The sequence below is a fragment of the Callorhinus ursinus genome, unplaced genomic scaffold, assembly GCF_003265705.2.
Source record: "Callorhinus ursinus isolate GAN/ISIS: 27379988/994484 unplaced genomic scaffold, GSC_fseal_2.0 scaffold38, whole genome shotgun sequence".
Lineage (NCBI taxonomy): Eukaryota > Metazoa > Chordata > Mammalia > Carnivora > Otariidae > Callorhinus > Callorhinus ursinus.
Window position 1 is genome coordinate 7121551 of NW_027397100.1, and position 14503 is coordinate 7136053.

Sequence of the window (14503 nt, forward strand, 5' to 3'; positions counted from 1 at the left end):
ACTTTAACCACAACCATACTTGCCAGGTGGATCCAACCTCCACAAGGCACCAGTTCACTTACATGTCTGCCTGCCCTACTGAACGAGGAGTTCCTGGGGGGTGCAAACATGTCATCCCTCTCCTAGGCTTGCTGGGGTCCACCGTTGTGTACTAGGCATGAAAGAAACACTTGAGAAATGAACTGAACAATGAATTAATACAACATTTTGGTAAAGGAACTTTAACCTCGGTGTCTATGCCTACAACATAGTAATTAGTTGCAAATTAGTTAACCATGGATTAAGAAAAAGAAAAAAACCACACATGCCATATCACTGTAGGCTCACTTAACTACACCTGCAAATCTGACTTTAATCTCTAGGTCTCCCTCCGTGAGCAAGAACCGCACTCCCTAGCCAGGTGTGGCGCAGGTGAACATGGCCATCCCGGATTGCTGATCCTCTTCGGGGCAGCCCCTTTCATTTGGGAATGGATGTCACTTATCCCCTTGATGTCACTAATCAAGATTCTTGCCCAAGTTTGCAGCAGGTTCAAAGTCAGTATCCAATGTCCGTGATGTTTTTAGAGTAAATGACTTTGAAATAGACCTCTAAAAGTGCATCCACTATTCCAACACGCAGCAGTGTGACTGCATTTCTGGCAGACTGATATGAACAGTGACCCGTGGCTGCAGCTGGTCTAGGTCTTTCGTCCACCATGTGCTGCCTCCACAACCACTTTGGTCTTCAGGTGCCTCCATCATGAGCTCTCCCTCCACTGGTCCTCCTGTTGCACCCTGTCCCCCACCACTTCTTGGTGCTAACCTAATTTCAGGAAGCCCTTCCTCTTTACTGTTTTCTCTCCCACTTCTGCCCTGGACAGATGCTATCCCTCTGATCTAGAATGGCCTCCCTCTTCTTCCCTTCCATTCTAAGCCTATGCTGGAGTCTCACTTCATGTTCATCTCCTCTTACATTCCCTTATAGACTTATTCCACGTTTATAGTGACCATGTGTTCAACAGTTACACAATTTCCCAGGGAAAATCAGAGAATAACTGAATAATGCAGAGGCATGGGTATCTCATTACATTCTACGGCTTGGTGTCTGATTCCAAAGCACCCTTCAGCATTTTGGTTTTCTCGCTTTGTTTTGTTTTGGTTAGTCTTGGTTTTGTTCTTCATCCAGATCCAATTCAGCAAGCAGCTTGTAAGTTGTTACTATGCGCTTGGAACAGTGCTAGGTGCTACAAGATTTGCAGTGGAGGAAAATTAGGGGAAATGATGCTGCAGTGATTCTTGACCCTTCTGCTCGGTCCATACAGCCACACACGAGAAGCACTGGGCTCCCGGTCCCCCAAATCCCTTCTCTTCTCCTAGGTGACTCAGGGTTTCTTTCATTCGGTGGTAAAATTGTCTCCCCATTTATATCTATTTGATGATGACAAGCTCATTAATTTTTTAAATAAACGCCAGACAGTGTTATGTAATAAAGGGTCTGGGAAATTATGGGGAAAGCCTAGCATAAATGTTCGTGTCCCAGAACTCCAAATTCCAACTAAGATGGTTGGAAGAACTATTTGAAAGAGGAAACACAAAAAGGTGTGATATGGGGAAAATCAACCAACTTCTCTGAAACTTAGTTTTGCCACCCGTGAAATGGAAACATTAGCAATAATCATAACACTTGCCTTCCAGTGCTTTACGAGTTTGTTGTAAGGGGAGAAAAGATAACATGTGGCCAAGTGTTTGATGAACTGCAAAAGTTCTAGCAGATGTAAATTATTACATCACACCCAGAGTTCAAAAAGACAATTAGGCACCCACATTATCCTGCACCACAGATTCAACTGTGATTAATGCATTCACTTTGGAAATTCTAGGAATTAATAATCATTTGCCATTCATTCATTATGATCACATTAATCATTATAATTGATTGGTTAATTAGCTAATTATGGTTATAATATAGATGTCATATGCATTTCCATAGGAATTCTTGGTAATTCAACATTAATTAATGCCTGACCTTATCTTGATGCTAAACAGATCATGGGAGCAACCTTCTAGCATTATTTTGATCAAAAGCGGACTTCACGGAATATAGTGGAGCAGGAATCATGATTTTTGGAACCCTGGGCTTTAGTTGGACAACAATAAGACTTTTTGGAAAGTCAAAAGCTTAGAGCTGTTTTTTTCTTTTTCTTTTTCTTTTTTTTACAAGAACTTCCAAATTTTTCTCATTTCCTTTTCGTACAAGCTCTGTCCGTGCAGGAAACAGTCCATCTCTACTGTCCTTGCTCCTTGGAGCAAGATTTTTCTCCAAATGGGAAGGGAGCATCTGAGAGAGAAACAGTTAACATTTTTTGAGAACTAACTCCCTGCCCACTGCTTTACTGGTGACCACAGAAACACAAGAAGAATGATGTTGCGTCTGTCTCCAAGAATCATACAGTTTTCTGGAAACCTCAAGAGTTGCAGAAGAAGTATAGGAATTCAGTAGATTGTGCTTTCAGGGATGCTTAGAAAAATAAAATCTTTTTTTTAATTGTTTTTATCACTTTTTTTGTTATAGCCTACAGATTTGGGAATGCTTAGAAAGGAATTTAAAGGAAATCAAGAATCATTTTTAAATTGGAAAAAAAGTCAGTTGTTTCCTATGGTAAATTGGGGGAAAATACTACACTTTGGAAACTCTCAAAATGTGTAGTTTAGCTAAATTTAAATTAATTGGATATTAGGCAAGTACATCACATAAATCAGTTACGCATATGTTTTGTGAACCCATCGATTGTTGTTTGATACTTCTGAGTGTGTATTGTCCTAAAAGGGAAATACCTTTAAAATATAGAAAGTTAAGTACATGGACACATTGGTACTCTGGTTTTCCTGGATGGGAAAAGCACCCTGAGTCTTTACTAAAACTTAAGATACATAACATTTGGAACACATTACAAAATCCATGAAATATGATGTCATGGGAGATTAATGTCTAAGATTCTAACTGCTACTATGCCAAAAGATAAGTTTTTAGGAATAATTCGAATGTATCCATTAGCACAATATATTAATTTCCTCCTAAGACAGAAAGTTCAAATATAATTATGTATAATGCATTAAGAAAAGAGTTCTGTGATTTTTATTGTGGTCCAATGATTTGAGCCAAAATTTGATTTTTTTTCCCTAAAGAAAGGTGATAGAAACCTACTAATACATTTGAAATAGTCACAGTTAAATTAAGACCTTGTAAGTACAGTCATTTAGGGCAATAAAAGGATGCAGATCAAATCAATCAGCCTATGCAAACTGACCACATAGAGGTGACGGGGAAAGGACTTCTTTCTTCCTTGAGAAAGGACTCGTGTTAGCTCAGGTGCTCAGAAAAGCAGCCGCTGAAACAAGATCAGAAAGGCAAGAGCTTTATTTGCAGCATAAAGGAGAGTGAGCAAGAGAAGGCAGAAAGAGCTTTTTCATCTTGTCGCAGTTCCAGTATCTGACAAGGAGTGGAGGAGGAAAGGAGGATCCGGTCATAAAAGTCTCAGACTGCTGAGCAGTGCCAAGAAAGGCCCACCCAAGCCAGTAGACTGGAAGGATAAAAGCCCATTCCAGGACCCCCTCCACTGTGACAAAGGGTTCTTGGTCAGATGCCGTGTTGCGTGGGATGCCATGCCTCTGGGTCGGGCATTCCATGAACCCCCGTCCAGTGGCCCTGATGAAGCTCAATGGTCAGGACAGGCAAGCCCCTACTCAGAGCAGGTGTTTATCTGTTCACCCTTCCAGGATGGAAGGGGCCACGTGAAGCCTATTTGCCAACAAATGGCGGCTTGGTCTCCTCAAGGTAGAGTGCCACATTGGGGGTTCAGTGCTGGTCCCTGTCGGTGGCAAGTCAGATGCCCAGGGCAGCAGCAGCAGGAATGGCCCAAGTACCTGGAAATCCACATGACGGGGGCCCAGAATAGCCTCCATTCCTGTCCCTGCGACCATTCTACCCATGCGCTCCTTGGATCAGTTCTGGGGTGCCAGATAAGGAGAGCTGACTGTGGTCCTTGGCTAAGTCATCCCGTCTAGTTGGTTGTTCTTTGCCTCTTCGATGGTGAATGCTTTCCAGGGGGATCGGGGCGTGATACAGAAGTCCCTCCCCGGTCTGCCCACTCCCATATGTCCATCTGCATGCCTCGATGCCAGACTCCTGGCTTCAGACTTTCCAGTCTTTTTTTCCCTCCAGGCCCCTGACTGGAGGGTTGGACCACCGCCTCAGCATCTAGAAATATTCTCACCCTGGGCTGCTTCTCTCCCCACACAAGGTAGGTGCCTGAGTGACTGTGTTATGGGCTTAACTGTGTTTCCCCAGATCCATGGGATGAGGTCCTGACTCTCAGTACCTCATAAAGTAACCATGTTTGGAGATAAGGTCTTTAAAGAGGTAATTAAGTTAAAACGAGGTTTTTCTAGAGTAGGCCTTAATCCAGGCAGAGTGGTGTCATTATAAAAGGAGAAAATATGGACATGCAGAGACACAGCAGGGGTATGTGTCCATAGAGAGAGAACACAGCAAGAAGGTAGCCATCTGCAAGCCAAGGAGATGCCTCAGAAGAAACCGAACATACAGACACCTTGATCTTAAACTTCTGGCCTTTAGAAATAAATTTCGGTTGTTTAAGCCCCACTCCGGGTCTGCGGCACTTTGTTGCGGCTGTGAGAGCAAACCAATACCTCAAGCCCTACCCGCTGGGAAGACTCTTCCCTCTCTAGCATCTTCATAGGCGTCCCCTTAATGTCTTTCCAACATCTGAGTCATTGCACTGAAAGGGCTTCCTTCCACGGAGACCGTTTCCAGGTCACCACAGGTTTTCAGCAACTGGGCAGCCAACGTGCACCAGGGACTCTCTCTGCCCCCCACACCACTCTGGACGATAGCCTGTTTGCCAGCTGAATGGGGAGTGAGACCGTCCCCAAGCCCGTCCTGCTGCCTGGCACCACCTGTGTGCATCCTTCTCTGAGAAGGAGACTTGGTGCAGGGAAAAGGAGGAAGAGGCTGCTGGCAAAGGCAGGGGAGCCTTCAGGCCTGCCGCGTGTGAAGAGGGGCAGGGAGGGGGATTGGAAAGAGGACCCTCAGCCTGCGCTGCCCTCTAAGCAGGGTCTCGGCCGAGCCAATGTCAACTCCTCAAACCAAAGTCACCTGTTATACAAGGATCCGAACTTCCAGTGATAAGCTGAATGCAGTCTGAGGATCTAATGCATAATGTAAGAATTATAGTTGGTAATTCCATACTGTGTATGGTTGGAATTTTTCAAGAGAGTAGAACCTGTGTTCTCACCAAAAAAGAAACAAAGGGAGGGGGGTAGTAAATACGCAAGGTGATGGATACATTATTTAACTAGCCAGTAGGAATCCATTTACAATGTACACATATATCAAATCATCACACTGTACACTTTAAATATATTGCAATTTGATGTGTCAATTATACCTCAATAAAGCTTAAAAAAAAAGAAAAGAAAAAGAAAAAAGGTCATCTATGAAAGGGGTCCAGAACCTTGCAGGAATGAACCTGCATTCGTTCCCGGCACTTATACTCAATCCTTGGCATCTAGTGGGAAACATGGCGTAGGTGCCTGTGCTGGGGACACCGTGAAGGACAGCAACTGGGGGTCGGCAGTCAGTGACGTCCCCTGCAGCAGGGAGTCTAAAAACTAAATTTTCGTAGCCACCATGGGGCAACACAAAGGTAGCAACAAGGTGCCACATTAGTGTCTTGCCACTGGAAGGACACGCACAGCCCCATTATCCAAACGGCACGTATCACTATGCCTTGGGAAGCCTTAGGGCGGGGTCTTGCTTCTTGCAAGGGAGCAAAGGAGACTTCCCTGAAACGCCTCTTCCTTTGTTCTTCCGTCAGCTATGATCAGCTGTTTGGCAGGAAGAATTGAGAGGGAGAGAGAATGAATGGGAATGAATCACTGAACTCACTCCTAGCTCAGGGAAACGTTTTATTGGATTTGTTTCGCTTCGATGCCCATTAAGCCCATGGGGTAAGACAGGCCAGAGAGTGAACATGAGGGCCGGGGGAAGGGATGCAGGGTCTCCCTATGGTTGCCCCACCATGCTTGTAATTTATTATTAACTATCTCTTCTGGGCCAAAGTCTATTGGACCCTTCCAGGGGGCCAGCTCCCGAGGCCAGGACTGTGGTTCATCCAGGCAGATCAGATGGAACATTTTATTTACTTGCTTCTTTCCTTAAATCTGCTATGACTCAACCTGGCTCGAGGCAGAAAAAGTTTGCTTGACCTTGATTGAAACAGTGAACTTTGGGGGAACTCAGAGTACTGGTTGCACTTGCCTCAATTATCAGCTGACAAGTTGGCAAGATCTTGGTGGAACAGTCAGGCGAATACCTTTGATGCCCTGGCCTTGTTCTAAGAACCTAAATAAACACTTACTTTTAAACTGCCAATCATCTACAGTGTTCCAGATGTAGCGTTTTGCTCGCCGAGGTCATCCCTTCACTTAACACATATTCACAGAGAACCTACTCATTGTCCAAGTGCTGGACACACCGAGGGCTGGAGATAACAACCAGGACAGAAAAGACAAGACCCCTGCTTTTGGTGATGGGAAGGTAAGGGGCGTGGGATATCCACAAGCCATATCAAGCTCAAACTAAAAAAGAGTAATCTCAGATGGTATAGAGTGCTGTGAGGACATGAAGAAAGAGCATTGGGCAACGTACGTTATAAAATTGAATCTTCTCAAATCATCCCTTTGGACAGTGGCTATTATTCTCAGGTGATCAATGAGGGAAAGGATGTTCAGAGAAATTATTTAACTTGTCCAGGTTCCAAAAGCTCCAACAGGACAAGAACAGGGATTTGAACATAGGCCAGTCTTTGAGCCAATAGGCTCACCTAACTCATGCCAAAATAGTTAAAAGTCTCCGGTCAGCCCCCACTTACAGCAGGAGCCCATCTCCCTGGTCTCTCCCTTGCTCTGTACTTTCCAGCCAAATGACTTCTTTACAGTGTCTGGAAAAGCCCCAGAGGCTCTTGCCTCCAGTCCTGAGCTGAGAGTTTCCCCGAGTGTGGGATGCTCCCACAGTGGTTCTGGGAGATGAATTTGTGTGGCACGCAGATGCCTCTTTGAGCAGCATCACCTCTCATGGAAAGTCATTCTCTGTTCAAGTCCTTTTCTCTTCCTCCAATTGTATTAAGACTGTTTAGTACTAGACAAACATTTTTGAACGCGATCTGAGTTCTCCCTTTTTAAAAAATGATTTATTGAGGTATAATTGGCATACGGTTATCGTAACTTTCTAAACGTTCTTTCTCATTTTAACACCGTGTGTGGGTTTCGTTTCAGTTTCCATTTACTTTTCTCCTCATCAGGGATCACAATGTGCTTCTTCTTTGCATGCGTGGTGATCTCTGATTATAGGCAAGACCTTGTCAGTTTTACCATGTTGGGTATAGGAAATTTTTATATTCCTCAAAATATCCTTTAGCTCATTCCTGGATGTCATTATTTGGAAACAGTTTAATTCTCTGGGATCCTGCTTCTCATCTGTGTCAGGTGGGATCAGAGAAGTACTCACTTGAAAGTAGGGCTCATTCCTCCCTACCCCTGAGGCAGGACTCATTCGTGTACTTGGCCCCGTGTTCCAGGAGTCATGAGGTTTTCCAGGCTGGCTGGTGGGCGTAGGCAACGTTCCCAGCCTGTGTGAGCAGAGGGCACTCTTGAATCCTTTCTCGTGAATGCGCCGGATCACGCCGTCGCTGAATGCTTGTCTGCAGAGATCTGGGGTTCCCACTGCAGGCAACGCTCCCCGCTCCAGGCCCCCCATCCTGGGAATGCTAGCTGCCTTCCTCCCCCTGACTCTCAGCTCTGTCGCCCCCGGGTGCCAGGCTCCACCTCGACTTCTCCACCCTGCACTGCAGACTGGCGATTTTTATGTTCCTGTAAATATTTTTTTTTTTTTAGCTTTGTTCTCAAATGAAGTTAAATTATTTGGAAGCAGTTTGGTCCTTTGGGTCCTGCTTTTAAGATTGGTTAGGTGGGATCACAACCGCACTCACCATCGGGCAGATTATTCCCCAGATAGGAAGCTGGGCAATGTCAGGGCTCACCTCATTTTTTTTTTACCACCTCTCTGGGATCCCTGTCCTTTGGGGCGTCTTGTCCTGGTCCTGAAAACCATTCCGGGGTATATTTTGTTGGTTTTCGGTTGTTCTAGTAGGAGCATAAATACGGTCCCTCATGCCCCATCCTGGTCTAAAGCAGCAATCCCCTCTCCTGATATGCCCCCTTTATTTATTTATTTATTCTAAGTTTGTTTTATTTATTTATTTACATAATCTCTGCACCCAGCATGGGACTTGAACTCACGCTCCCAAGATCAAGAGTCACATGCTCTTCCAACCCAGCCAGCCACGCGCCTCCCCATTTTTTAAACAAAGGTAAAGCAGACCCCAGAGCTTTACATAGGCAAGACTACCCAGCTGGAGCGTAGTATACTTTGTTTTGTTTTCTTCATATTTATTTTATGTTTAATTTATTTATAACAATCAATCCTGCTTTTCCATTAATGGTAGCATCAAAAAGTTGCACGGTCGACTGAATTTGACGATTTAGAGTATATTGGGTTAAATAAAATATGTCATGAACACGTCACCCTTTTTCTTTACCTTCTTTAGAACATGGCTGCCAGAAAATTGGCCATTATCTATGTGGCTCGCATCCTAGTTCGGTTAGACGGCACTGCCATAGATGTACCACCCGTCCGCACATCCTGGCTCCCGACACAAAACCGGACACAGAATCGGAGCTTAACAAATACCGGTCGAATATTAGTGATTGAATGAACACTGGAATGAGTGGCTTGAACTTGATTGGGAATTCCAAGAGGAAAGAAATACCGAAGCCCAGGAGACACCTCGGTTTCCTCACTCATATAGTGGGGATAATGAGAACACACACCTCCTAGAGATAGTGAAGAGAAAATGAGACAATTCATGGAGAACTCTCAACACTGCGCCCAGATCAATAGACGTGCTCAAGACAAGTTAGATATTATAGGAAAAATGTCTTCATTCAGAATCACACCATGTGAAAGACCTTAGAATTAAGAGAAAAGATTTTCAGTGGGTTTTCTCTTGCTTATTATGCAAATGCACTTCATACACTTCCTATGCCTCATGGATAAGGGCTCAGCTCTGTGGACCACCTCGTGCCCACCCCTTGCCCCCCACTTATTGGTGTTCTGATATCTTGCTACTTAGAAGCCATGGGGTGGGTGTGTGGGTGTGTGTCTGTGTGTGTGTGTGTGTGTGTGTGTGTATCAGTAAAACACTTTCTTCCAGGTCTTATCTTATTGCTAAAAATAATGTACTTGTAAATTGCTTTATAAATTATTTATCACGAGGGGCTTCATCATTGAACAAGTGCTACAGCGTACTGTGAAAATGGGGGGCGGGGGGCTGGTGGTGAAAGAGGGAGAGAAGAAGGCATTGGAATCACTTATAAATAATATATTCATTGGTCAAAGAAAGTTATCGCCTTTTATGAAGTGTTTGGAATTCATCTTGCATACTAAGTGGGCGTTCTCTTGCTGACTCCTGGATGATCTGCCCCAGCCTCCTTGCTTCTCCACCCCTGAACTTGGGGGTTACGATGCCTTTTATTTATTTCCGCCAAAGCCACCATTGCCGTGTCTTGTCACCTGGAAATAAACAGCAAACAGGGCTGACTGTAGCTCTGAGGAAACACAAAAATGTGCTGGCAACTCCTGGGAGCAGAGTCTGTGCCCCTGAGTTGGACTCTGCATTTGGTATTCATCGCGTAAACGCCGCGCCTAATGAAGGCATTTGGTATTCATGTGGATGTCACATGTATTTCCAGAGACGCTGGGCTCTAATTTAGCACGGGTTAATGGACACCTCTATTAAAGTGTTATCGAAAGTTTGACATTCAAATAACCCAGTTTAAAAATCAGACAAACCTAGACATTAAATCTGAAGGGGAGGAAATGTAGGAGAAGTCAAGTATATAAATGCCGACTTTAGACGGAAACACTAATCCGCCCTGGAGAGGGACAAATGGTGGATCCAAGTGCTTCCTGCTCTTTCACTTTCCCTTCCCCCTCTGTGCCTAAGCCTTGGCATAGTCCCCGAGTGCAGCAGGCCACGGCCTCTGCGGTACATGTGGGACGGAGGGAGGGACAGAAGGAAGGCAGAGTCATAGCAAATCAAAGGCGTCCCTCACCTCTGACAATCCCCACCATACTGTTGGCCTTTGGCTCTGCTCCTTTGTGTAACTGTCCTAAGGTTCTGTAGAATATTTCATGTTAGATAATGAAATTCAAGCTCGGAGAACTTAACTGATTTGAGGAGGGCCACACTTCACTGGTAAATAGTACGAAAGGATTAGAACATTCACTGCACTTACATTTATTTTCCCTATTCATTAATTTAACAAATATTTATTAAGCACTTACTCTGTGCCAAACTCACTTGCTAACTAGTTGACATTAGTAAATAAAACAGACTCTTCCTACAACTACTCTGGGAAAAAGTCCAGCCGAGTTTTATAAAAATAAGCCTGTACTCATACTCTCTGGCCCAGCCATTTCACTCCCAGGTATTTACCTAAGATCAATGAATGTAATAAAATGCAATAGAATACTCGTGGCCTCTCAACTCATAATAACCAAAGAACGAGATAAATGAAGGTAATTGAATGTTCATAACCTCTTTGTTAATAATAGCCGCTAAAAGAAAAAAGTCCAAGTAGGTGCCCATCCATGGAAGAACACACACCCTGTGGTATAACCATACAATGGAATACCACTCAGCAATACAAGGAATGAAACTGTTGACATATGTCACAGTTTGGAAGACTATCAAACACATTACGTTGGGTGAAGTAAGTCTTACAAAAAAAGTATATACACTCTATGATTCTAATCATGAAATTCAAGAAAATGAAAAACTAATCAGTATTGGGAAGGGTCAGAACAGTAGTGGCCTCAAGGGCCAATGGAGTTGGGGTTTAACTAAGAAGGGGCAAAAGGAAACTTTTTGGGGTGACATTAATGTTTTATGTCTTGATGGGGGGTTGGTTAAATAGGTATATGCCTTTGCAAAACTCACCGAACTGTGCACTTCATACTTGTGCATTTCACCATATAAGCATCTTCCCTTCAGAAAAAAGAAGAATCATAAATGAATTTTGAACTCTGGTTAATTATATGTGCACACTGACGTGCTTAGGGGTGAGGTGTGCTAACGTCTTCAGCTCAGTTTGGCATGCATGGAGAAATAAGAGGGATGGATAAATGGACAGATGGATGGAGGGAGGGATGGAGAGATGGGTACGCGGAGAAATGTGTGATAAAGGTAATATAGCAAAATGTTTCTTGTGTGATCTAAAGGATATGCATATGGAAGTTCGTTCTACAATTCTTTCAACTTTTTAGTGTTTTTGAAATTTTCCATTATAACATTTTGAGAAAAAACGCTTTTTTAAAGATTTATTTATTTGAGAGAGCAAAGGGAAAGGGAAAGAGAGAATCTCTAGCAGACTCCCCACTGGGCACAGAGCCCGATGTGGGGCTCAATTTCATGACCCCGAGATCATGACCTGAGCCAAAATCAAGAGTAGGATGCTTAACCAACTGAGCCATCCAGACACCCCAAGAAAAAAATATCTTAAAATAAGCAGACTCTTTCCTCGTCTTTATGTTGCTGACACGCTAGCAATGAAGACAAACACTAATCAAGGTAAACACGTAGGTAATTGCATATTTGGGGGAATGTTATAAGGAACAAAGATAAGGTGCAGTGTGAGGAATATATTAGGGGAAATTGTTTACATCAGTGGTCAAAGAAAACCTCTTTTAAAGGGAAGTGGTGTTCAGAAAGTGAGACAGCAAGTTGAGAAAGAAGCAATGATGAAAAGCATGTGCCTCTAGGTGAGAAGGAGGGGCGTGCTCCAAAGAGAGGACAGCAGGAGTGAAGGCCCCAAGAGAGAAGAGAGCTTAGCACACGTAGAGAAAGGCAGGGAGGCCAGTGTGGAGGGGCGTGGCCAACGAAGGCTAGAACCAGTGGGAAGTGAGGGAGGAAGGGTATAGGCAGCGCCTGGATGATTCACTAGTTCACAGGCCCTGGTTAGTTTCCATCGTCTTTGGGTTAGTCTGAGCACATCTGGGGCATTGTGCTCAAAGCTGAATGCTAAAACAACAAGAATGATCGCTAATATTTATAGAGTGCCCGCTATATGCCCAGCACTGTGACAAGTGCCTTATCATTCACCTTATTTAAACTTCACATCCGTCCAAGTCATATACTATTTTAAATAAATATATAAATGTCTATTATCCATTTTACACACAAAGAAAGAGAGGTTTGGGAGAGGATAAGAAGCTCTCCTAGAATCACACAGCTAGTCCAAGATGGAGCTGGGAGAGGGGTCGGCAGTTATAAATGTTAGGTAGTCATGTTATCTGAGAAATACTTGGAAGAACCAGCAAGTAGGGAAGTCTCCCTGGAACCACAGTTGTCTTCTTCAAATCTGTAAAGCTATCACAAGGAAGAGAGGTTTTATTTGTACCTTATAGTCACATGGACCTGAATTAGCATCAGTGAGCAGATGTTCTGAAAAAGCAAATTTGAGGCCAGTGCTGGGAAACAAACAAAAAAATCGTAATGAACAGATTTGTCCAGGGTGGAAAAAGCCACCCCAGGAGTTATGACTGATGACTTTCTCCTTCCCTTGAAGTCACTGGAGCCTAGGATGAATGGCCACCATACAGAGGGACTCAATCATCAGCTGTGGGTTGGAACTGATGACTTATAAGTGCTTCCCAGCCTTGAGGTCATGGGATGACCAACCAATCAGGCTCTGTAGGCGGCTGTGGCTTCTCCAGCAGCTTGGCAGCAGGTTGGTCTTTTCCAGAGCTGTGTTAATAACATCTTCATGCAAACAACATTTTCCATTCAAGCCACATTCATTGCTGGCCTCATGAGAATCACCTGCAAGACTGGAGTGCTGGCTACAGAGAAAAAAGCCAAACTGCCCATACAAATGCAATCACTGCACACGAGGGGGAATCAGTGAGACTTCCCTGTGCGGGGACACTGCCTGGCATTTGCTGGTCTATGATGCTGATCTACGATGCTCTTCTACAGGAGCTAAAGATGGATAACCTGGGAGTGCCCAGAGCCTATGGATAGATTTCTACAGACTAAGAGATTTCTCAGGGTTGGAAACACAGAGCATAAAGAACCCGGCAGCCCAAATGGCACAAGTGGCAAAAAAAAATATATTCATCTCAGCCCTGAACTCAGCTGGGGAGGCCAGTAAGAACTATAATTGCCATTCTCATGTTGTAGGTATCTGTTCGTGCTTTTCTCTTTCACCAGCCTCCCAACTCATAAGTGGATAAGAAATGAAGTGACTGGAGGGCCTGTCACATGCTGGGCTCTGTGGTAGGCACCCTAGTGTGCATCTCACTGATCCTCACCATGACTCAGTGAGCCAACTTCTATTATTGCCCCAGTTCACAGATGAAGACAGAGATACTGAGTAGCTTTTCTCAAACTCTCACAATTACAATATGGTAAAATTGATATCAAACCTACCCAGATCAGACTCCATAGTCTTTGTTTTTAACGACTATAGCCAATGATTGAATGAATGGATGAATGAATGAATGAATGAATGAATGGCAGCTTAAAGTAAAATCATGAATCCAATGAACTTGAACCACCAGTTTGGGATTTAAAAATAAATAATAATGAAGGGAAAATTACTTCCAAAAAAGCAAGGCTGAGGAAAGCAAAAGAGCCAGGTACAATTTTACTCTTCATTTCCTAGTAGCCATGCTGGAGAAAAAAGGAATGCAGATGGGCTACCTGGCTGCCATGCCCACTAAAAGGAGGAAGAAGGGCTCATCTGGAGAGAGTAGCTAGCTTCCCGACCCCAAGCCACCTGTGTGTGAACATCTGTGAGCAAGGTCCCAGCTCCAGGGATGAGCAATGTCTAGGCTTAGAATCCTATGTCTGCCCATTTGGTCCATTCAACAGCCCTCCAGAATGATTTAATTTTGGAAATAAAGTGTACGGTTTCTTATCCAGCAAGGATCCTGGCCTTCTTAGGAATAGTTTGAACTCAATAACACAAAAATACTACTATCATTAGAAAACAGAGTTGGCATCAGTTGGCTAGGGTACACATGCGTCTGTAGAGCATGCTCCAGGGTAACAATAAGGGCAAGACCATTCTGTTTATGCTGCTCAGCCTCCACTTCAGTAGAGGACCAAGAGTCAGTTGTCCTGTGGTAGAAATGACCTAGCTATAAGTGCCTTGATAAAATCTAGTCCCCAGTTTCAGTTCTTTTAGTTGATTCTGAAGTAGGCCTTGATTACCCTACCTTGGCTCCTGTTAGCAAGATACACCATCTCCTACGTTTCTCTCCCAATACAATAGTGTCTGGCTCATATATAACATCGTGGTTCCCTCATCATGCTAGA